This window comes from Thunnus maccoyii, chromosome 9, assembly GCF_910596095.1.
Source record: "Thunnus maccoyii chromosome 9, fThuMac1.1, whole genome shotgun sequence".
Lineage (NCBI taxonomy): Eukaryota > Metazoa > Chordata > Actinopteri > Scombriformes > Scombridae > Thunnus > Thunnus maccoyii.
The window spans coordinates 8,070,073-8,094,282 of record NC_056541.1 but is presented as its reverse complement, the minus strand read 5'-3'; the positions used below and the strand labels follow the sequence as shown (position 1 = coordinate 8,094,282).

General features: G+C 41.3%; 1 protein-coding gene across 4 annotated transcripts in view; it reads right to left on the bottom strand.

The window, feature by feature from the left end:
- taok3a (TAO kinase 3a) overlaps positions 1–24,210 on the bottom strand; it is a 72,165-nt gene that overhangs the window by 39,975 nt on the left and 7,980 nt on the right. For all 4 annotated transcript variants that reach the window (XM_042420929.1, XM_042420933.1, XM_042420931.1 and 1 more), the window contains exon 2: positions 2,569–2,693. The gene's annotated coding sequence lies outside the window, so the exon portion shown is untranslated. The remainder of the gene's footprint in view (positions 1–2,568; positions 2,694–24,210) is intronic.

Below are 24,210 nucleotides of genomic sequence, written 5' to 3'. Positions count from 1 at the left end.
CCAGCTCTAATCACAAACGGAAAAAAAAAAAAAAGACTGGTAAATCCGCCAAATTGTGCGTTGACACATAGTATGAGGACACTGTGTGTGTATGTGTGTAAGAGAGAAAGAATAAGAATTACGTAATGATCCAGTTCCTTTAACTCCTATCATAACCTTACAGAGAGCAAGCTTTGGAGCAGTGTGTGTGTTTCTGTGTGTAGGTGCACATAAGTGAGCAAGGAAGCCTGATCATATGCACACTCATAGACAAAAAAAAGAAAATCACTGCATTTCAGTAATCCAGTCTAATAAAAACTTAAAAGAGTAAGAGCAGATAGGGCCTCACATCTCACAAGAGTGCGAGGACCCCGGAGAGTTCTGCATGCGTGTGTGTGACGTGTACATGCGTGTGTGTATATACCTCCTGCATGCATTAAATGGGTCAACCTGTTCATGAATAATATAGGAGCTTATTCAAATGCACAATGCCACGTTGTATAGTGATGACTAGCCAATTTAAAAAACAGGGCCAAATTTAATAAGGCTGTTTCTTATCAATGTAAAATCTGAGAGTTGCTATTCCTCCTGTGAAGTGCATGCTCTGAGTCAATACACACACAGCGCGAGTATCCATGAATTAATAAAAACACAGACACACCTTTAGCTGAATCTAAATGTCAATTGTCCACACTTGCAGACTGAGCTCTAATAGCAGGGTGCAAAATTGACTTTTTTGTCCACCTAGCTAGTGAACTCAACAGATTAGCAGTGTTTTTTTTGGCTGGTGAGTGAAGCAAATCTTGCATATTTTACCAGCATTTGGCTGCTGTCTGGTGCTAATTTTGTGCCCCGCCTAATAGACTTATATCATATGCATTATGATGTGTCTGAAGCACTAACCGTCGTCATGTCAGGTTTGCAATGACATCAGACTTTTACCATTACAACCAACAAGACCCTGATCCTGTAATCCATCTCTAAACAGAACAATATCCACAATGGAGTTTTCCATTTTAAGACCATAATAACTGAGAAAAGGGTGCATAATATTTGATATACACAGTAAAACTTCTCATTACTTTGAATAGCTGAGCATCTCAACTGCTAATAATATTCTCACATGAAACCATAAACTAAGGATCCTAAGGCCCTTTACACTTGATTAGCTGCAAAATCCCTTTCCACCAGCATGAGTCATTGTTTTCCTATGAAAAAGAGAAAAGACGCAGAATGTTGCACCACTGCTACCTTGGGCTTTGTGCACTGCATAGACTTCACACATTGCCGCTGTGGTCAAAGTTCAATCGGTTTAAAACTTGGCCTTGTTTGACAGTGACCTTTTTAATGCACAACCAATGACATGACACCAACCATGATGGACGCAAATTGTCAAGAGTCAGGGAAGACTTCCATGCACCTTCCACCTATACGTAAACCTACATCTTGCTATGCACTATGTGGCTTTTATTCTATATTATATAGCCCAACACCCTGAATGTCACCAGTACTCCCCCTTTAAGTCCACCAGTAAGTAAGAAGAAGTCCAGATATTTGGATCCAGCCATAGTCTTACCCCGAGGGTCATTCTGCAACCCAAATTGTTCCCTTCTACCACACCCAATCCCCCAAAACCTTTTTTTCCCCCCACTGAGGGTGTGACTCAGCACTAAGATTTGCCCTCGGCACAGAATATGCACTAATACACACACACTTGTGATTTTCCACTGAATGCAATGATTGGCGTTGGCTCTCTGAGCGATGATGACAAGTAGACAGAGGGATTTACATTATTGCCAAATTCACAATAGACTCCAAACCACAGTCAAACCTCAGATTCCCCTTTCGATCACTATAACTGAAGGATGCCTGAAACCTCAAGAACAACAGTTTTCAGAACAAACATTCAAAGGCTACCATTGACCTCTGCATTCAACATCTGAATTTACTTTTTTAGTCATTTAACACACAGTCACAAGTCTACACCTTTACTCTAACTCGGCTACAAGAAACTAAGAATGACGTGAAGCTGCAAAGTCTCTTTTTTTTTTTTGCGTGCTGCCAATTTCTCAAGCAAATTCTCAAATAATTATGTCGCAGCAATTTCCACACACACACACCGGAATTCACATGCGAACACATGCACAGACAACTTGAGAAAGCCTTCCAGACTCCAGCCTTAATTCTGTGTGACAAGAGCGTTGGTTTGCTGTTATGTACATCAGAGAGCTGGCAGGGCGGCTAGCATTCAGTTTACACTCTGCTGATGCCTCCGCTGGCTGCAATATGAAGGGGATTTTGACACAGATGCACGCACATGGATACGACTTTACTGTACAAAGAGTGTTACAGAATGACCTGCTGCGTGACCTCAAATCAGACAAATCAGAGTTGGTCTGCTGGATGCTTGCAACAATCTCCTTACTGGATACATCACCTACCCAGCTTTGTTACATTTATTTGACTTTTTTTTAAACATTTGATTAAAAAACTCAATAAACAGATGTGGTAACGCATCATAATTTGCTGATACAGAACAATAACAGACAATGTCAAAGAGTCAAGTCATTACCAATGTGTATAACCTACTTGTAGGAAATGTGTAAAGGGGATATTAGGATAGCCTCTGTCTCTCTTTCTCCACTTCTTCTCCTCAGTTAATGTCCAGAGCTGATTTCTTGAAGTCTTTCCTCATGACTGGGATAAGAGTGTTCCTGAGGAGAGAGAGACAAAAGAAGGGTTAGACGGTTGGATAGGATACTATTAAATGACACCCTCTATATATACAAATATTGGTCTTTCACTAGTGTCTTTTTAAAGACACTGTTGTTGATCTGATGCACTGTGTGGTTGAGTGCAACTTCTGCAAAAACGTAAATGCCAAAAACAAAGTTTGGCTTCTTTTTTTTTTTTTTCATTAGAATCTGGGCCAAACAGTCTTAGGACATATTACCGAGATGTCAGCGAACACAACACCATTACTGACAAGACTAGCAGCCTTCACAAGCGTCTGCAGTGCAATTTCTTCAACTTTTTATATTGTGTGCCAGTGACTCACATTTTATAAGGAATTCGTAGGATTGTTTTTACTGCACAAAAGGGATGTTGTTTTGCAGCTCATAAAATACAAGAGGAGTATGAGGTCGATGTTCTTCCTGTACAAAAACGGAGCAAAAAGCTTTCAAATTTCCTCACGACAGCAGATGGTGGAATGACACAACAGCTAACGAAAATCACTTTAATCATTGTCAGTTATTATCCTCTCAACAAGTCCAGGATCCACAGAAATGATCCTTTCTCTCATCAGCTCCGGGAAAGACGAGAAAATAACCTCCACGACGGAGAGTTGACAGGAAATTAATTATGAGAAAGTATTGCTTCTATGAGGCCATAAGGTATCTCAGTAACACTGTAATAATATTATATACGTGGTGTTGATGTTTTAAAACGCTGCAAGTATCACTTCATTTATAGTCAAGCGAGCTACCACATCCTCTTTCTCCCTCTCTCTAAATACACGAGTTCAAGGACACTACACAAACACGAGCTTTCACATCCACACCCACAAGCGAGCACAAACACAATATTTTGCTTTCTCCCACACACACACACACGCACACATAAGCACACACAGAGTATAACCACACATACACATAAAATCTGAGCAAGTTGTTCTGACAGCAGAACGCTGTCAGCTACTGGACTGTGTTTCATTTTGACAAGCAGGTGGTGCAGCATCCGCAGCTTTACCACTGAACACGGCCTGACCCTCAACTTTATACACCGTCATTTACCAGACCAGCACAATATAAAACCGACTGTTGTCTACACGCAGCCTGACAATCAGGAAGCACGCATGTAGATCTTTTATTCACCACGTGCAGTATATAAATGACCCTGTGACCTTTGCTTTTAGCCACTTCATTCCTGTGCAGTACCAACCTGGAACTAGCCTCAGCTCCTTTCTGCTTTCTGCTCCTATTTGATCAAATTTTAAACTCTACCCTCTCTTCTCACCCAATAATCTTTTTTTTTTTTTTTACCTTTCCGAGCGGCAGATCGGGTGCTCAGAGGAACCGCATTCAATAATAAAAGAAGAAGAGAGGATGGAGGGATAAGAGAAGAGGGATAAAAATGTATTGTGCCCCTTCTGAGTGTCCCTGAATGATTTATAACACAAACTGACGCTTGCATGAGCCTCTGGGAAAGTTGTGGCTACACTTCTCTTCCTGCTCACTCGCTCACTCCACCTTGCTTGGCATTTGTGACCAACCAACAAGAGAGAGATATAGATAGATAGAAAGAAAGAAAGAGGGAGAAAAGTCTGTGTTAAATAAGCCTTGAAATTTATTTTACTCTATTTTAAAAAGATATGTACCACCAGGATATATAAGTGCAAAAAAATCTGGAGTTTAGAAAATTGGTGGAATGTTGTAAATGAGTCTCTTTTACTTCTAAGAAGTGTAAATGGACCTTGTCCTGGTATGGAAAATTATACAGTTTTAAACCATTGTCCACTGCAAATCAGTCAAATTCAGCCGACTAACAACAACTAAACTACTCTGTTGCTAAGGAACACATCTAGGCTAATCATCACAAATTAAATGAGGCTTGACCAATAAGACTTAACAGGTGAGTGAGAAAAGGGTGGTAAAATAAAATAAAAATAAGTCAAATAAGTGTCCCTGAGATTATGAATTTAGTGTGTGTGTGTGTTTTGTGTTTCAGGAAAACAACTGGGGACAAAGTTCAGGAGAGCAGCAGAGGCATGGCACAGTAAAATATGTTAAACACAGAAAAGAAGAGAGACAGGCGCAGTGGATGTGTGATAGTGACAGAAACAGGAAGGGCATGAAAAAAAGATGAGAGAGAAAAATAAGAAGACGGTAAGACAGAAAAAGAGAATCTGTAGAAGAGAGGAAGGAGTCAAAATCAGTAATGATGCATTTAACGTCTCGATTTTAAAGCCTGGCTTGCTTCTTTTATAGGTTATCATGTATCATTACGATGTGGGTAGTATATGCAAATGAACGATGTTTAACTTCCGTCCATGTTGCCTGCGCCCAGAGCTCCCTGCTCATTTGTTGGCAAAAGTCTGCCGTGTGACCCAAAAAGCGTTTTAGACTACAAAAACTACGTTTCCTCATTTTCTGTGGTACCGTCAAGGACGAAAGGAGGTCAAAGGTGGGTCTCCCAAAACACTCTGAATACCATGTTACGCTAGCGATAGAGAAAAGCAGACACTAAAATATCATACTACAAAATGCTTCAAAGTGTCAGCATATACGGAAGAAAACTAGTTTCATGATATGAAGCTGAATATTGCGCTGCGGATTCACACACAACAGAGTGTGGAGGAGGAACCAGAGCTAAGTTACAACCACAGCAAACTGTGATTCCTCACACTAACACACACAACTAGCTTTACAATATAATATCGGAGCAAAGATGTGGCGCCACTCTTACAACATATGTTGCTGTATATTTCTATAGTGCTGAGGAGTTAGAGAGAAAAGGTGCCGCAGTCGGACAGGCCGCTGCAGCATCGATCGCTGCCCGGTGCAGAGAGAACGGAGACAGACTGAAAACTCTGCGAGGTAAACGTGACTTTGTTTTCTAACAGAAAACAACTCTGAATACAGAACAGAACTACAGCGACTACCTGGAACTTAGGTCCTGGTTCATTGTCATATCATCAATCATCATATTCACATTCACAGCAGTGTATTTTCCCTTTAAGCTGAGTAGTTTAAGAGGAATAAATTCATTGGACTGTGTGTGCTTTACAAACTACAACCATTAGTAGAAGTCGCACATCATTTCGGCTGATCCTTACTCCTCCTTCCAAAGCCTGTAGGATCACAGGTCAGGCTATGTAGGCTCTCGCAAATTAAGTGAGATCATGATTAGTAAGATCAACATCGCTGGTGTATTAGTTAATGGTAAAAATCGTGATATCCAACTCCCACTTTCCATTCCTCCTGTTACATGACACACTGTGTTATGAATCATAAATCCTGAGTCACAAGCCGTCAGTTTCCAAGGCACGACTTGGCCAGGCAAACTGTTTTGACAATCATGAATTGGATTGGTCTTCTTGGGTAAACAATTCAATAAAACAGTGTTTAGAAGGATTGACCGAGCTACATGTGATATCAGGTATCAATTGGACTTTGTTCAAGGTTGGGCCTCTTTCTGTTGTTGTTGTTTGTCACACGATCACTTCCTAGAGTTCATGAAACAGAGTTGAACTGAATAGCTCCTATAAAAGAATTTGAATCAGTTTCCACACTTAAAAGTACTACACATGTTGACCCTAAAACTATAATATGTAACTGCATTAAAATGTCTAAAAACAACTAGATCTATGTTACATATTTTGCTGAGTTGTGTACTTAAATTATCCCAAATGTTTCCAACAAAACCCAGAGAAATACGTTGTCCGCCAGAAACTGTCATAAATGGACTTTTATTCATTTTTAAGCCACATTTTTACAATAAACTTTTTAGATCTTGGTCGTTTTTAAGTATATCTTTTAACAGGATGAAGGACTTTAGTCATTGGACGTCTGGATCTTAACGTCAGGAGCAGCTCGGCTAGCAGCCCCTCCTGGACTTCCTGTGCCCACACTGATTTTTGACGTGACATTGCTTTATTCACTGTTTTTACTGGTTTTATTCACCGAGTCTGTTCTATTCTGGACTGGAGGAGACCTCTGCGGATAATTCAGCTCCCAGTAAAAATCTCCCGAATGATGAACACTGAAGGAATCCTTACTGGGAGAAATTACATATTGTGCGTTTAACAAATATACAACTGGTTATACTATATTCCTTGTCTTAATTATAACTGAAGCCCTGATTTGACTTTATTTAATTAATCATAATGAGATTCAAAGTTTAAAAATCGAACACTTGATGATTCCCAGAGTGACTGATGATGACTGAAGTGGGCTTTTGATGAGTCATGCTAGAGGTAGGCGTGCTTCAAATCACACGTCCCCCTAGTGAAATGCTGCTTTAAATAAAGCTGAGATAACCAAATATGAAGCGATTTCCACAATACGCAAAATTCTCCCCGGATGAAAATAAACTAATCCAGTGAGATAGAAAGAAACTAAACATTATGTCCTGATTATCCTGCCAGGGTGGCATGGTGTGGATTTTTTTTTTAGCAGTGACTCATTTTCACTGAGTGAAGAATACACACATGCTCTCTATCTCTCTCTCTCTCTCTCTCTCTCTTAGACACACACACACACACACTCTCTAAAGCAGGATTTGGAGACTTCGGGGCAGCTCTCATCTCAGGAGCTTAGTGACACAATTGAGACATGCATGCATACAGACACACATACATACACATACGCTCCAAAGACTGTTACCTTCTCAGATTAGCTTTAAGGCTAATGCCAAAATAAATGTGGGTGTTGGTGGATTGAGGGACAAAATACAAGACAAATAAGTGGCCTATCCACCAACTTAAAACCCTGGGCCAACTCTAAATCTGTAGTTTATTTGAAGCGATTTCCTCTACTGCCTTAAAGCAACAACAGCCCAAAACCACACAGTAGCTACCTTCACTTGTACTGCGGCTGTTTGATGTTGAACTTGGCACATGTGACCTTTTATTGAACTAGCCTACTTAAACTATTGCAGAGACAAAAAAATACATCAGTGTCTTTTGAGTGACGATCTTAAGCACCACAAAACGTCTCATGACAACAGTAGGAGTGCGATCGACTATACTGAACAGCTAAAACATGCATTTTCATTTAGATAGTGGGCTTTCAACCTGCTGTGTCAGCACATAGAAAAAATAATAATTAATAATTCAACATTTTGAATTTCTTGCCATGAGTTAAACAAGAAGATTGATACTACTCTCTCATATCTGTACACTAAATGTCAAGCTAGAGCAAGGAGATAGTTAGCTTAGCTTAGCACAGCTAGCCTCTGAAGCTCACTAATCAATACCTTATGTCTTGTTTGTTTAATCCATACAAAACATGCAATGTAAAAATGACACATTGTGGTTTTACAGGGAGTTATGTGCTGGAATATTTCTTGGCCGGGCACAGTGACTTCCTGGAGTTTGGACAGAGCCAGGCTAGTGGTTTCCCCCGTGCTTTCAGTCATTATGCTAAGCTATGGTAAGCATCTCCTGGTTCCAGTTTCATACTTAATGCACAAACGAGAGCGGTATCGATCTTCTCATCAAACTTTTGGAAAGAAAGCGTATTAGCGTATTTCCCCAAAAAATGTCGAACTGTTCCATCAAACTTGTTAGACATCCCGTAATCATCCCGTCAACAATTCAAAGAAGTCAGGAAGCCCCTTGTTAAATCTCAGTTTCTTAGGCGACGTGTAGTGCTTTTTAAACGTTTTTCACTGTGACATCTGAATGGATGTTGAAAGGGGGGCACGCAAAGATTGACAGGGACACACAATAGTAGATACACATACATTTAAACAATTAGCAAATTAAGTTTCAGTTGTCTCTCTACATTTCTCTTTTTCTTGACCACAAAACTGTCATAACATTAACAATAATGGCACTTCCTGGTAGCTGGTTGGTTAAGATGCATGCCTTTCCCTGGGTCACTTTCAACTGTTGCATGTCATCCTGCTCTCATCACTCGTTTCATATCTGTCACTATAGTATTGCTGTATAATAAAAGACATTTAAAAACATCAATATTGTTGAGACAATTTCCATCTCATATCTCCAAAACTATGAGTGAATAGCAGACTCAGCACGCCACATTTTCTCTCAAATATGTATTACTGTGCACTTCACTGTATCTCCAAACAGACAGCTATTTTGTTATTTCAAAGAAGAAAACTTTTGGTCAATCCGTAGTTGTGACAGGATCCTGCCTTTGTGATATATGGGTGTTTAAATGTTCTTTAATTTCTTGGCTACTATTGCCACCTAAACAAATTTTGAAAATGTTAAGCAATTAAATGCTTGCATCCTGTGAGCCACGCTTCCATCGGTGTTAAAAGTGCATGGTATAACAACCCTCCCCTCTACAGACATGTCCATTAAAGTAGATTAGCTCTTGACGGTGCCAAGCCAAATCATTCACACTTCTGGCTAAGCAGAGGAGTGATGCTCCACTTTTTTGCCCTTAAGCTTTAGGTCAGTATCAATCTTAATCTCCATATTGATGTAGAAAAGCCACTTGCAGTGATGCAGACTTATCAGGCATTATATAATGGGAGTAGCACACGCACAACCACAACACATGAAAGCCTTCACACTTGAAGCCTTCATACTATAATATTTTCACACTTTTTTCCTCACACGTGTCCATACACTTACCTTGCGAGGCAGCTGGATTCACGAGACCAATCGGTGGCCTATGAGGATTCTCACGTGATCTCATGAATCCAGCCGCCTCGCAAGGTACGACAATGAGAGACAGATGATGCATCCAATCACCTGCCAAGTATTTTTTTGAAAGTGTCTGCCCTTTTCCAAACAGTTTCAAAGGACGACTTCTCAGATGGTTCTGTGTGACAAAACATCTGGCGCCTCATCCATACACAGGATCCATGTATAAAGTGGCACCTGTGCAATACTGGGTGGCGGATTTCCTGAGGACCAGGCCCCTTCTGCAACCAGTCTCCACTGAGGAGGTCGATGTAGAGGTGGTTGGGACCTACAAGTACCTGGGGCTGCGGCTGGATGGTAGACTGGACTGGTCAGCAAACAGACAATCTTCACAGGAAGGGGCAGAGCTGTCTCTATTTCCTGAGGAGGCTGGAGTACTTCAACATCGGTGGGAAACTCCTGCTGATGTTTTACTAGTCGGTTGTTGCCAGTGTTCTCTTCTATGCTGTGGTGTGCTGGGGAGGCAGCATTAAGAAGAGGGACGCTATGCGGCTGGACAGGCTGGTGAGGAGAGCTGGCTCTGTGGTAGGAACAAAGCTGGATTCCCTTATGTCAGCGGCAGAGAGAAGGACTCCAAATAAACTGTTGTCCATCATGGACAATGCCTGCCAGCCTCTGCACTGTACATTCACTAGGCAGAGGAGTATATTCAGTGGCAGACTGCTGTCTCAGTCCTGCTCAACAGACAGACTGAGGAAGTCTTTTGTCCCCCCAGGCCATACGGTTATTCAACTCCTCCCAGTGATGGCGGGGGGAAATTGAAATTGACTATTAGGCATGATGCTGCCTCTCCGTTGCTACCAATGGTCACCTGCATTCTGTCATTAGGCTGCTGGACTGTTGTGAGCCTTATGCACAATTTGTATTTGTTTATATATTTATCTCCAATTTTATATCATTTACAGTCATTATTATTCTTGCACTGTTAATCACCTTGCATTTGCACTACCTCCAGTGGCACATACTCTATCATAGCAACAGCTCTCTGTAGTAGTTCTGCTGGCTAGAATATCATTTCACTGCTGTGTTTTTATTCTTGTGTGTGCTGGTGTTTTGTATGTGTCGTATAAGCTACTGGATGCCTAAATTTCCCTTGGGATCAATAAAGTTTCTATCTATTTATCTATCTATTGAGCTAGCCTAGGCCTTTTGTGAGGCGTTTGGGGGTAGGCAGGGCTGTGGGAGAAAGATAATCTCTCCATTATGGAGAGTCGGCATGTGGTATTCTATGGCACTGTCACAATGTAATGTTTAACACCATGATACCTTTGGTTTTATCAATCACTGAAATATGTAAACACATACACACACACACACACACTGCTGTGGTAGAAGTCTGCTATTTATGTAATTAGCTTTGCAACCATTTCTTTTTTTGTGTGATGTGGGAAAAACAAATTCTAGCAGTCTTTTCACTCTGTCTTCAGCCATTCTGAACAGCTAGTGTTTTGCCATGACATGCTCAGATCCTGCAGTCTAGAAAGTCCTACAGTCTAGAAACCCATTCTTTTCCAATGGGACAGACAACTATATTTACATATCTCATTGCCCTATTATAATAATATGAACTTGCACTTGGACGTCCTCGAAAAAGTATCCTGTGATCACTGGACAAGACAGTCTAAGTATTAGGCTACCAGTAGTCATTCTGCATTGGATAGATTTGTACTGGTCTCAAAAGGTAATAAAACACAAGACATTCACACATACATGAGCACACACACACACACACATAAGTACAGCCTTGGTCACACACATTCTGCCGCACAAAGACCATCCCTCATTCAGTGTGAAAGCTTTTTCAGAGCAATCCCATGAATCCAGAGGGGTGTGTGTGTGTGTGTGTGTGTGTGTCCCTCCGGAGTGAAGCCTGGAGTTTTCTCTATTAAAGCCATTCATCCTCTCTGGCAACTATCAGTGCTAGAGCCTTTTCAGCTGAGCTTTTTTTTCAACCTGGTCAATAGTGTGTGTGGTCTACTGTCTTGCGTTTCCCAAACCCACACAGTCATTCACATACAAATGCACACACACACAGAATCAATCTCTGCACTCTTTTATACACATACACACACACACACACACACACACACAGGCCTGCCAACCCTGAAGAAAGTTTTGGAGTACCACCTTATGCCGAAAAATTTTTCAGCTCATGCACATATGTGCAGCCAAAACAGACATAACACACACACATATATATATATATATATATATTTTAGATGGCCGACCCGTTTATGAATGTCATAAATCTAAATTAGAACTGAGTGTGTACCTGAAAATAAATACTGAACTATATACAGTAGTTCAACATAAACTCTGGCAGGAAAAGGTTTAATGAATAAAACTGACTGTAAGCATGACCTTAAGGAAAAAAAAAAAAATTCTGACTGAGCATGCACCTGAAAATAAATTGACCCATTTACAGTAGCTTAATATAAAGTCTGGCAGGTTAAATGAATAAATAAATCAAACAATTCAATAAATAGGCAAACTAATAGCAGCACAACTAATGAAAGAGGTTTTTTTTTCAGTTTGAAAAAATAACATTCAGTTGCAGCATTTGACACCCTACGCCCCACTTCCAACGTAAACCTGACACATGGGTTTCAGTTTGTCAGTTTTACTTAGTTGAAACTAACGCAGAGTTAAGGTGTTAGTTGCACTTGCATTATGCAGCTTGGCCTCATAAGTGGCAGACTTGGCTGTGTCACTTAGGTTAACGTTATTTTCACTCAAATCACAATCTCAACTTTCCCCCCCCCCCCCCTAGTCCTTTTACCTTTGCAAAGGGGTTCAAAGAACAGTCCTCACTTGAGGAACCAGCCAGTTGGAATGAGGAGGGGGAACGATAGGGATAAAATTGAGGTCAACAGTGTTGCTGTTGATTTGCAGATCCTAGCTACTGTTTCTTGAAATTACATTACGCATTTGCCGATTATCCCCCCTTGCAAATATTTTTTTTGTAGATGGGTGAAGGCAAGGGGAATGAATCCGGCGCTATGATTGGTCGAACTCTTCTTTTGCTTTTCAGCAAACTAAAGGCTCGTTGGCGTATTGCCTCTTGCTGTTACACTTGAGCACCGCACAAATGGTCAAACTCACAAGGTGTCACCAGCTTTTTGCATACTTCGGAGTGGCAAATCATACCAGCGTACCTTGATGCGTAAAAAATGTATACCTGCCATGCACAATGCGCACAGGTTGGCAGGTCTGCATGCATACTCTCTGAATGAATCAAGCAAACACATTCAGTGCACTGTCACAGAGCACCATCACTGGGTTGTTCAATTATTCATCAGTCCCTCACAGACAATTTTGCACATCAGAGAAAGTGAGGGAGGAGGAGCAGGGGGTTCATGGGTGCCATTGGCAGGGATTGAGTGTTTATATGGATCAACAGGTTACACTACTAGAGAGGGAGAAAGCTTAAGAGCAATAAAGAAGGATCTTTCGCTATAGAACATCAGATGCTACATATTTCACCTTTGAAGTGGCGTACCCTGTAATCCACCATAGCCACCAACTTAACAGTGATTTTTATTGGTCCCTCCAACCATTTTGTAAAGGCCTTAGGTAGCAGCAACTGAGGCGGTAGAGCGGGTCGGTCATTAATCGTAGGGTAGGTTGTTCAATCCCTTGAGCAAGACACTGAACCTCAAACTGCATCTGATGTGTGCAGGTTAAAAAAAAATGTAAGCTGCCCTAGAAAATCGGTGACTCCATTACCTCTCGATAGCTTTAAGCAGTAATAGTGCAAGTCACACCATCCTCTTCGAAGCTTTAAAAAGGACCAGTGTGTAGGATTGTGAGGTTGCAACCAACTGAATACCCCTCCCTTCAACCCCTCCCTTTCAAGTCTACAGGAGAACCTACGGTGGCCGTGAAACTTGTGAAAAATGCGAAAGGCCCTCTCTAGAGTCAGTGTTTGGTTTGTCCGTTCCGGGCTACTGTAGAAACATGGCGGTACAACATGGTGGGCTCTATGGAAGAGGTCCCACTCTCTCTGTAAAGTGCTCATTCTAAAAAGTAATGAAAACACAATGATTCTTATTGTCAGGTGATTATACACTAATTAAAACATACTTATGAACATTATATTCCATTTTTTGCCGATAGATTCCCCTAAACCTTACACACGTGTCCTTTAATAAATATTTAACCTTTGGATTTCTGTTTGAAGAATTGCGAAAACAGAAAAAAAAAATGCTGAGATACACCTGATCAACCACCTGGACCAAAAGCTATCAACAGGGGCGTAAACTAAGTGAACCTTGATCTCAAACACATGCACACCTCTGTTCTACTTTTAGATGCCTGGAATAGTTATTTTTATGGCTCAACATTCTTAGATAAAGAGACTGATAGAGGATGAAGATAGTGTTTTGTTGTTGTAGGAAGGAAATTACCATGTAGGGAACTAGTTTCAAAAGTAAATGTACTGAAAACGGTACTATTATTAAAACTATCATACCGAGACCTACAAACGAGTTGGCAATATCCTCATCACTCCGGCTTGCGAGCACTTAATGCTGCATCATGACAGCTTCCCAGCACACCATGCATTTTCAGTGACATGCCTTCAGAAAAAAAAAAAACACGTCTGAATGTGGGAGTTTCATGTTTATGTAAGTTCTTTTCTCTCGGGCAACATTTTTTGGTCGAACTCTATATTTTTAAAAAAAACCCTTGTAGGCTCAGCACAGTAGCAGTTCATTATTTTAAAAGCACGACTCCACCAGCGCCACCTCCTCTAAGCTGACTCACTGAACAAACTCCAAATGTGCACGTGTGTTGTATTTTATGTAAATCATTTCCAAAAGTCATTTAATCTTGAGTGACTGTGCATGTGTACCTTGGCAACGCTGCATTAGTCATTGTCCCCAAGAGAATTTGAAATAAATAAGTTAAAAATAAAAAACATAAAATAACACTCCGTTCACCCCGGGGCTCGCATTAACCTACATATTCTCTTTCCGACTTGGACAAAATCTATCCTACGTTAGCTTGGCTTCTGGCTGTGTGTCAGTAAGAGTATGTACAGTATGAATGTGTGAAACCATACGGCCTCTGTTCTATAGGCGTGCACAGAATCTGTAGGACGAGTATGAGTGTGAGTGCGTGTATTGTGTAAATGAAAGTGTAAATACATCCGAGAAGCATTCAAGACGGACTGAAATCTGATTGAGATGTAAAAAGGTGTAAATGCATCAGTCACACGCGTAATATTTACTCCTTGCAAGTATAACCACGTTGCTTGAAACAGGCAGAAGTGCGCCTCCAATGATTTCAACACACACAATCATACAGAACAGGCACCAAGCTGTTATAGCGTTTAGTATTTTTTGCATTAAAATGTCTTTCTGGATGAATTAAGGTCTATCTTGTCTCATTTTCAAGTTGTAGCTTGAGTGTGCACTGGGCATCTGTGTCGTTTTGGAAAAGATATGTATTATATCGGCCTTGTGTTGGCAGATACCCAATACTAAGGACTCAGGGCCAAAAAAATCTTTATTGGGACATCCCTTATGACAGAAAGGTTAGTTAATCAGTATGTATCCAAGAAACATGTTTTTTTTTTATTGCTTTTTTTCCAGTCTAGTTCATTATTTGTGACCCTTCAGATTTATCTTGCAACCTTTATGTAGGGTCCCAACCTCAGGCTGGAACCACTGGACTACCGTGAGTGTCGAGGAGGCGGTTTCTGGAGAGCGTCGAACACAAACTAAATTCCATTCACCTCCAGTGGCTTGTTTCATGGCAGATACTTTGACATTCCATAGCAGGAAAAGCGCAGGAGTAATTAATAACATTAATAATGACTGCACTGCATTTAGGTGTGCCAAGTCCACGTCCCTAGGCATTATGAATTCTGACTCACTGACCTATCTTACTGGAGTGCTTAAATGAAACGAAGCCATCATTAATCCAATTAGTTACACCTGTGCTTTTCTTGCTACGACACGTCAAAATGTCTCCTGGAACAAAAGGACTATCAACTAGACTGATACTCTCCACTTCTATCAATACAGAGTATTGATAATAAAGTCACAAGTCCTTCGTGGGTCAGAGTACAAAGCTGTTTCTGGATGAGATAATCACTAGTACATTTTGAGGAAAAACCAACAAAGAAGGTCAAATTAAATCCAAAATGAAACCAGTTAACTGCTACCGATCCCTGATCAAAACAAAAATATTGCAAATACAAAACAATTATTTTATAATTAAAGTATTTTTCTTAAAGTGTAGGAGAAGCACAAAATCAAAAATCTGAGGTGAAACACATAATCTTGCGACAAACACAACCACTGCCGTTAAACATTTTGTTCCGCCTTCTTTGTGGCCTGCTCAGGTGGTGGTCCTGCTGGCTAATGAGCCCATATCAGGGGTTAATGACAGGGTTGGGTGAGTGACGATCAGTCAATCAGAGGGTTAACAGACTGTAATCTGTAATGCATTGGCCCACACACAAGACAAATTTAATCCATAAATCTGACCTGGGGTCACTGGCTTCAACGGAAAATCTGTCAGAAGCTGTCTGCACGATCTAATGTTTATTACACCTGCTTTCAACGGCAAAATGGAACATTTTCTCAATACTCAAACTGCTGGTGAGAAATGATTTAGTATGTACTTGTCATTAACATCAATGTCTCTGCACCGATTTTACAAAGACACACTCCTCTACAATGACTGTTCTTGGAATAATCTGATTTTAAAGTAGGGGAAGACAAGGTTTAGTATCTGCACTAGCAGATTGTTTTTCAAAAGCTAAACAGAGACTATAGACTATTATTATTATTGTTAACTTTTCAAGTGGGCATTTGATCTGGTTCCACTTTCAATCTGTAGAACTAGTTTACTGACTAGTGCACTACTAGATTATCACAGGTAAGAAAATAATAGAGGCCATTTATGAGTACTCACTAACTATAAGCATGGATAATGTGCACAGGGGGAAAAAAAATCTAAAATTGTCACAAACTTGAGGTATTTTTGCAGTTTCGGTTCCATAAAAATACTACTGGGAAAAGAAAAATGAAACAACAAATAATTATACAACTTTTAGACTCTTTTTTCCCATGGGGGCTTTTCCCTTGCTCTTGCATGCTTACATCAGCAAACAGCAGAATCAAAAATAGCGCAGTCAGATGAACAAAGCAAATTGTTCTCTCAGCTCGAGGTCTGACAGAAATCTGATCTAAATAAAATGTGTTTACAAGAGTTCAAATTTGTGACTGTTAAAGAGTACAGAAAATATGATAATAAATCTGTTTATCAATAAGGTCATTATTAAAAATTAAGTCCTAGTGCACCACAGAGCACTAGAACTTACTTAATTAAGTCAACCACACTGGATGGTAGTAGATGATGATGTACCAGCACCTGGTGCAAAAGTAGTTTAGCCAGCTTAGCAAGTGTTGAGCAGTGGAGCTGAGAGTTGCACTGCACTGTAGCAGCTCCGTCTCACTGCCCTCTGTTTCTATTAGTTTTGTAGTTAGAAAATTTTGAGACAAAATTCATCATGCTGTTATTCTACATTGCTCTGTATACAATGACACAAAAGAAAGTGCACATTTGTCAGCTTACGGTTCTTTATTAAAGGATCATCCCCACCACTATATGTCACTTGAATCATTGTGACATTATGGTGATTGAAAATAAGATCATTATAAAAATCCTGTAGGCATAACCTTTATTTTATCTGTGTCTAGATGTATGTTAGGGGAGTTAAGATGCACTAAATGCGAACGTTTCTGTGGAAAACCACAAACTTCCCCTACTGACAAAACAAGACCATATTCCTGTTGTTGATTCACAAAAAAGGGAAGAGAAGAGGACAGACAACAATTAAGGCTAAATGTCAGTTAGTTGCGGTCACTGAAGTGTCTGCCTTTGGGCGACGAGTTGTTATTGAACCTAGGCGACGCGTAGGGGGGGGGGGCTGATGTTGGTGCTAAACTGGTGTGAATGCCAAAGACAGGCCATTCGATAAGTGCTGGTGTTTTCATCAGTGTGTGTGTGTGTAACACCCATAGCTGTTGGCCACATCAGCCAGGCTCAGCTGGGACTCTGGTGACTAGATGGGGCCATATCGACTAGGCAATAACCCTGGGTTCTGTTTATGACACTATCAATTCCCAGCTGTATTGATTTTCATTGTGGCTGCAAAAATACTCTTCAGTTCCACACCCAAACACATGATGGCTGTGGAATCATATGTGTGCGTGCACAGACAATAGTGGGAAAAAAAAATACAATGTGCAAGGGTACTAAGGCGCATGTGCACATAGTAATTGAAGACCTATGTTTTGCGCTACTACTAACAAATACTCAGGTGCACACATACATACATACATACATGAGTGCATAAATGGTGGTATGCCAGACAGTGTGACAGTGAGAGCAATCAGTCTGGTGCTGTTTGATATTAAGGCCACATGACAGCTAATATAGATTAACTATTTTGCACCCACTGTGTCATGGCTGAGGTTTTAGCCCCCGCATCAACTATTCTGGTTCTTCAAAGACTCGAGCGTCATGTGTATGTGTGTGTCTTAGAGGAGACTGTGCTAGCTGTGTCCCTGACACCGCAGTAACAAGTGCCGGTGGTCAAATGCATAAACCAGCTTGTGAGTCATCCTGCTGTAGAGAGTTTGAGGGTATTAGAGAAAATGTGCAAATACACATTAGCCTTGCACATGTACACACACACACACACACACACACACACACACACACACACACACACACACATACATGGAAAACCCATGTAATCATTACATGAAGTGCTACAGTCATTCAATCAGCGGCGTACACAGACACACACACACAGACAGACAGAGGGACCGCTTCTACTACTCATGAAAGTACACACCAGCTGATCTAGTTTCAGCTCCGAGTGTGTATGTGTGTGTGTGTGCATATTTGTGTGTGTGTACAAGGGGAGGGCTGAGCGTAGAGTGAAGTGCTACTCTAAAGCCCAACAGGATTTTCCAATCAAGAGCAGCGCAAAGATTAATAGAGGCCTATAGCATGGTCTGTAGTGAAAGCGGTGCAAAAGAGAAATTACTGCAGTGAGTAGGACATGCGGCCGCCACTTGCTGAGTTTTTTTTTTTTTTTTTTCTTCTTTCAAAATCAAATATTAAATAGAAGCAAATTAACAGACGGGGTGAGCAGAGCGCCATGAATGGAAAAGACTGTCCTTGCATGTGTCCACCTTCAGACTTTAAAACCAGGATAGTATGAGCTAATCGGGTTTCCCCTCATTCTGTGATCTGCTGCGGGTCAGCCAGAGAGACTGAGAACTAAGACTTAGACCCCTTGCCTGAGGAAGTATCATAATCTTTTCAACGGCCTTCCTTCCTTAATCTGCCAACCAAGGTTTGGCGAATGCAGACTGCCCTCCAGACAAAGCCAAAAGTAATGAACACAAGCCCACTCTAAATCTCCCAAACAGCTCAGTGAATGGATTCCATGTAAGACATCTACGCTGGATGGATGAGACGCCCTCTCTGACTTTCTTGAAGGCCGTGTTCTTGGAGGGAGAACGATGATGTCATGCAGTCATTCGCCAGGGCCTCACAGGATGGCGGGGGATGTTGTGATTCACTGTTATACATTTATGGCTAGGACTCCCAGAGCTGTCAGCTTCATAATAGACTGAATAAAAATGTCCTGCAACCTCTAGTGTATCACAAGGAACCGTTTTCTAAAAAGGAGCATGGAGCTTTCAATCGCCTGTGAAGAGAGTAAGACAATAAAAACGGGGTGGGTGCAAGGGAGTTGTGTGTCAAAGTCTGCAAAGCGGTTCCAGAAACACACCAAAAAAAACTTTATCTTGCTCATTGATGGCTTACATGACACAGTGCCCCCATTGTTCTCTTTTTATCAGTGAGATGGAAGATTCAAAGTTAACATGGAAACGGCTTGATCATCATAACACATCAGCGGAGACGTGCATGAGAAGGTGGTGGGTAATTTGATTCATCGAGCTATTACGCCTCAATGGGTGCGACGCAGCAGGAGAAGCCTTGGCATGCTAACCTACAACCTTTCTCTCCTCCTCCTCCTCCGCCTTTTGAAAAGGAAAGAGAACGATGAACCGAAATGAAAGAGAAAGATAGAGGGAGGAAATTAAGCAGAGGAAACCCCAAAAAGGAAACATGCATCTAGGCCACTGAGTCATTTCCCTTGTGCTTTGCCTCTTCCTCTTCTTCTTTTTCAAATATACACTGACAGTATAAATTATGTACATCATCACGGGGTTTACACAGAGTGGGAGAGGGCCCATGGGTTTTAGGCCCTAGGATTTCAGCTTTTTATCCCCTGTAAAGTCTGCCCGCAATTAGTTTGGGAATTAATTCAGGCTCAGAACTTAGCCTCCCCCTTCCTCTTTTAGATGTGTACTGATTCATCCAAGCTTCTTTTACACACAGAAAAAAAAAGAGAGGGGGAGTAAAAATAAAAATCTGCCCTGAGGAGGATGGAGTTTACCCACGCAAATAACTTTCTGTAAAAAGGTGACATCCACATTATAGTACTGTAAGTGTGGTTTAATGCAAAAATTAAACCTCGTGGTTGTTTACAGCATTTCTTAATGTGTATGTATGGAAGAGATACAGCTGTAGGTGGTCAGGTCTAATTAAGAATCAATGAGTGACAATATGCCAACTGTAGCTAAAGCGCTGGGTCTTTAAAACTCCAGGCACTGAAATAGTGATGGATTTTGTAGAATGTTATTGAAACCACCCAATAAAAACAGATCTGACCACAGGCAGCAGTTTGGGTTGGGTCAGACCAGGCAGTATCAAATAAAAAGATCTCCCCTCCAAATACCAGTTCCTAAAGTAACTTGCGGCTCTTCCAATGCACAAGCAGCCATCGACACAACATGTTTTCCATATATGCTCATATGAGGTTCTGTTTGTGGACCTGTGTGAGGTACGATTGTCCCACACCTGAATCAACATGGTAATATTTAGAGCAGCAACAGTTTTGATAATCTATTAATTGCAGGGCTCCAGACTAACTTTTATCACCATCTTCCTGGAACTGTCACCGAAAAAACTATTTTAACCGTCCAGAAGTGAATGTGTAAACCTTTACTTTGTAAAGCAAGGCAGAGTTTGCATGCGGCCGCCAAATCACTAAATCTGCCTCCCTGTTGATGTATGAGTGTTTTCCTTAACGATTTACTTTAAAGATTAGAGATGCTGCTTTCAGTGATTGTAAACGTTTCCATGGTGACCTGTGCCTTTGCATCACAGTTTGATATTTATGTCGCCTACTGTGTACGCTTCCCGCTGTGGTCCCATTTCTGTTCCTGATCACCCATGTGGTCTGGAAAGATTGTAACCTGCTGAGTGCACCGGTTTCTCCAGCAATCTCTCTTGTATAATTGTAGAAATAATTGTTATTAGTGTCTGTATATTTCTTAGTATTCCCCCATTACTAGTTTGCGTAGTTGTGAGTCAGTAATTCGTGCCTGATGAAAAATGAAGCTGCGGAGTAGAAGCGGACCGTAGCTCTGCTCTGCTCTCTACTACATACACATTTTAGAGAATGTAATTAATATTTTCCTCATTAATGATGTATTATTTCACCACTCCCATCTGCTATTAATCAGAATTTTTATGACCCGACCGATCTAAGGATATTAACTACAATCTGTACATCACTACTGTCCACGTACGAGCTATGTTTAATAAGTGTTTAAGACTTAATCGTAACAATCATAACAAAGAGATGAAAATAATACATCGAAATTGTCTAAATGCTCGGTTAAGTTTGTCATCTGACTGAGTGGTAGTTTAAAATTAATAAATAAAAAACTAAAAATTTAAATCCCTTTTGTCCCGGAGGCATCCCAGTGAAGATCTATGTTCATCCCCAAAACATTTCCTACTGTCCCCAGGAGGGCGGGACATCAAATCAAATCAAATATCCCAATGCATACAGTGTGTCTTGAAATTGCATAGTAAACACATAGTAATATTCAATAGTAAAAGCTGTAAATCATTACATATGAGACCACAAATTACACTGCTGTCTTTAAATAACAACCAAAAAGATTATTAAAAAGGCCAAATGAAAGACTTTTCCATGAATTTGAACCCATTACTATAATTCTGCCAAGCTCTCTGTAACTTTCTCGCTATTCCTGGTGGTATCTATTAACTTCTGCAACCTCTCACACCCCGTCTCTTTGGGAAAGGGGATTGGAGAGCAGTCACTTTCTCCACTTTATCTGTGCAGTCTGATCTCACCAGTACATACGGATTAGACGTGACCTCTGAAGTCCGCAAAGCCCTGAGGTCCTTTGTGTGTTGCCAATCAATAATAGATTGGGTACATATCTTTATATTGCAAATATTTGTTGGAAAAAAAGGAAGGCCCATAAATTAATAACGGGACCTTTTATTTATAACACAGAGCTGAATAAATCAGAGTGAGAAAAAAAAAAGTGTGCGTATGCTTGACGCTCCCTGACATCCCTCTGGTCTAAGAGCTTTTGTCTATTTATCTATGCCTCTCATTCTTTGTCAAAGGCTCTAGCCCTACATGCTGACCATTTTTGCTCTCAATCATGTTTTTTATCTTCACTTAAAACAATTGTGTGTGCTCGGGCTTCAGCATTCAGCTCAGCTTCTTTCATTTTCAGAGCCAATACACTAGAAAATGGATTTTTTGATACTACTGTACAACAGAAACACCTTCAAAGTTAAATCAATGAAAAACTTCTTAATTATCTTGTGTGTTACAGTGATCTCACAGTGTAGGAACAACAAAATCCTGCCTAGGATTATTTGTGAGAACAGTAATTTGAACCTTGAAATCTAAGCCGGTAGTAATATTGGACTGCTTCCTGCTCCTTCACTGTAAATTGGTGAGGAGAATGCAATAGGTGTGGCCCCTGTGTCACACCAGGAAACAATAGTTGGACACGGGTCATGCACACTGCTGCAGGAAGGGTGTGTGCATGTATCGGCTTCTTTGATACCCTCACGGCCTGATAGTTTAACCATTTCCTCATTTTCCCTCTGGGACAATATCATCCCTTCAATTATCCTAGGGTTCGTGGCCTTCTGGCTTTGCAGCGCTGCACATCTGGTTCATTTGTGTTTATGTATGATGAGAGCTTGTGTGTGCAAGTAAGAGAGGAAACGAGACCAAGAATAAGAGAGGGAAGTAGAGGGGCGGGGTGTTGACTGGCAGAGTTACCTCCAAGTCACAGTTTAATTGGACAATTGTTCGGTTTAACCTCAGGCTCTCTGGGTTGACAAAGGCATGCAAAGACTTCCTAGCATGGACTATTAGGCAAGAAAAAGGGTGGCAGAAGTACTCGCGTTGGCTCTCATTGCCTTCTTTTGCTTCATGAGAAACTCCTGTGTTCTCTCTTGCAATATGACACACACTGATGAATCAGTGGTTAGCAAAAAAAAAAAATTGCTTAGTTGGAGAGATAATGGCAGCAACTATATAGGAGGAGGCTGAAATGAAGACAAAAACATGTTTCTAATATTCAAGGAAATAGCCGTTTTGCCCAGTTGATCAAGAGAAATTGTGTAACCTTTCCTAATGTGCCTTGATGTTGTCTTGCATTACAAATTCTTGGTTGGGAATCCTGTGGTTAACATATCCAGCCAGGCACAGACTTAAATACAAAATAAAAAAATAAAATACGCTGCTCGATGGCGAGAGCACAACACAATCTCCCCCAGATTCATCAGAGGCAAATCTCCACTTGACCCAATGGAGGCTGTCCAGTCACCGCATTAGGGCTGCACAGAGCTTGGGCAGAGGCCTAGTTTCTCTTGGGACTGACTGGGGGTGGGAGGGGGTGGGAGGGGTGGGAGGGGTTGGCACACACTCTGGTAGCCCAACAGATGAGGAGTTATCAAGCATTTACGTCAGGTTCGGTGGCAGCCAGACCGAAAAGGTTCAGTGCAATCTTGCCAGGCGCTATCGCCCTTAAAAGCCCTGCATAATTTGGTAATGCTATGGAATGAAAGCTTGTCAGCACTCGTTAAATAACACCAACACTGGCCTCAGTCCCCGCTGTTGTGCTGCCATGGAAGTGCTCAACAGACACACCAGTGAAATGTGCTCTGCAATGACGCTTTAAAGAAATGAAAGACGGGTTCGGAAACATGTTCTAAAGGCGCTGAGTAAAAATTGTGATGTAAAACTGTGAGACACAAAAGCGCTTTGGGCGGGCAAAGGAAGCTCCCAAAATAGACGAGTGTGGTGCAGTGTATTACCCCACTCACATCAGCAAACGTGTCCATCACAATCATGCATCCTAAGCCTTGCTGACATGCCCCACTCTGCTAAGCAAGCAGCGCATACTGGAGTTTTCCCAGTCGGTTGCATGCAGGGGAGAGTCAGCAGAATGGGCGCAAATTGTAGGCCTATGACATGACACTTTCAATTTTTTAAAGACCCCCATTACAGTGAACCATGTAGTTCTAAAAATACTCCTGCCTAAGCCCTTTCCTTCATTCTGCCGAGCTAAATTAAGCCCCAGACCCAGCAGGGGTGGTGGTGGGCAGAGATAAGACAAGTCAGCCATCAGCAATGGTGATGTCTCTTCGAGTGATGATGATGGCTGCTCATAATTCCCCAGCACTTCAACTTGGCCTAGTCATGGACTAGCAGATAGATAGAGGCTTGCAGATTTCACAGGAGAGCTGTAGACAGATGTAGCCGGACATAATGGGGGTTGGAGCCGGGGTGGGTGGGGGTTGGGGGTTGAGGGGGGGGGCAACTCACGGTCACAGCTGCAACCTCGCCAGAGGATTGGAGGCGCACTTGTAATGAAGGGCTGTAA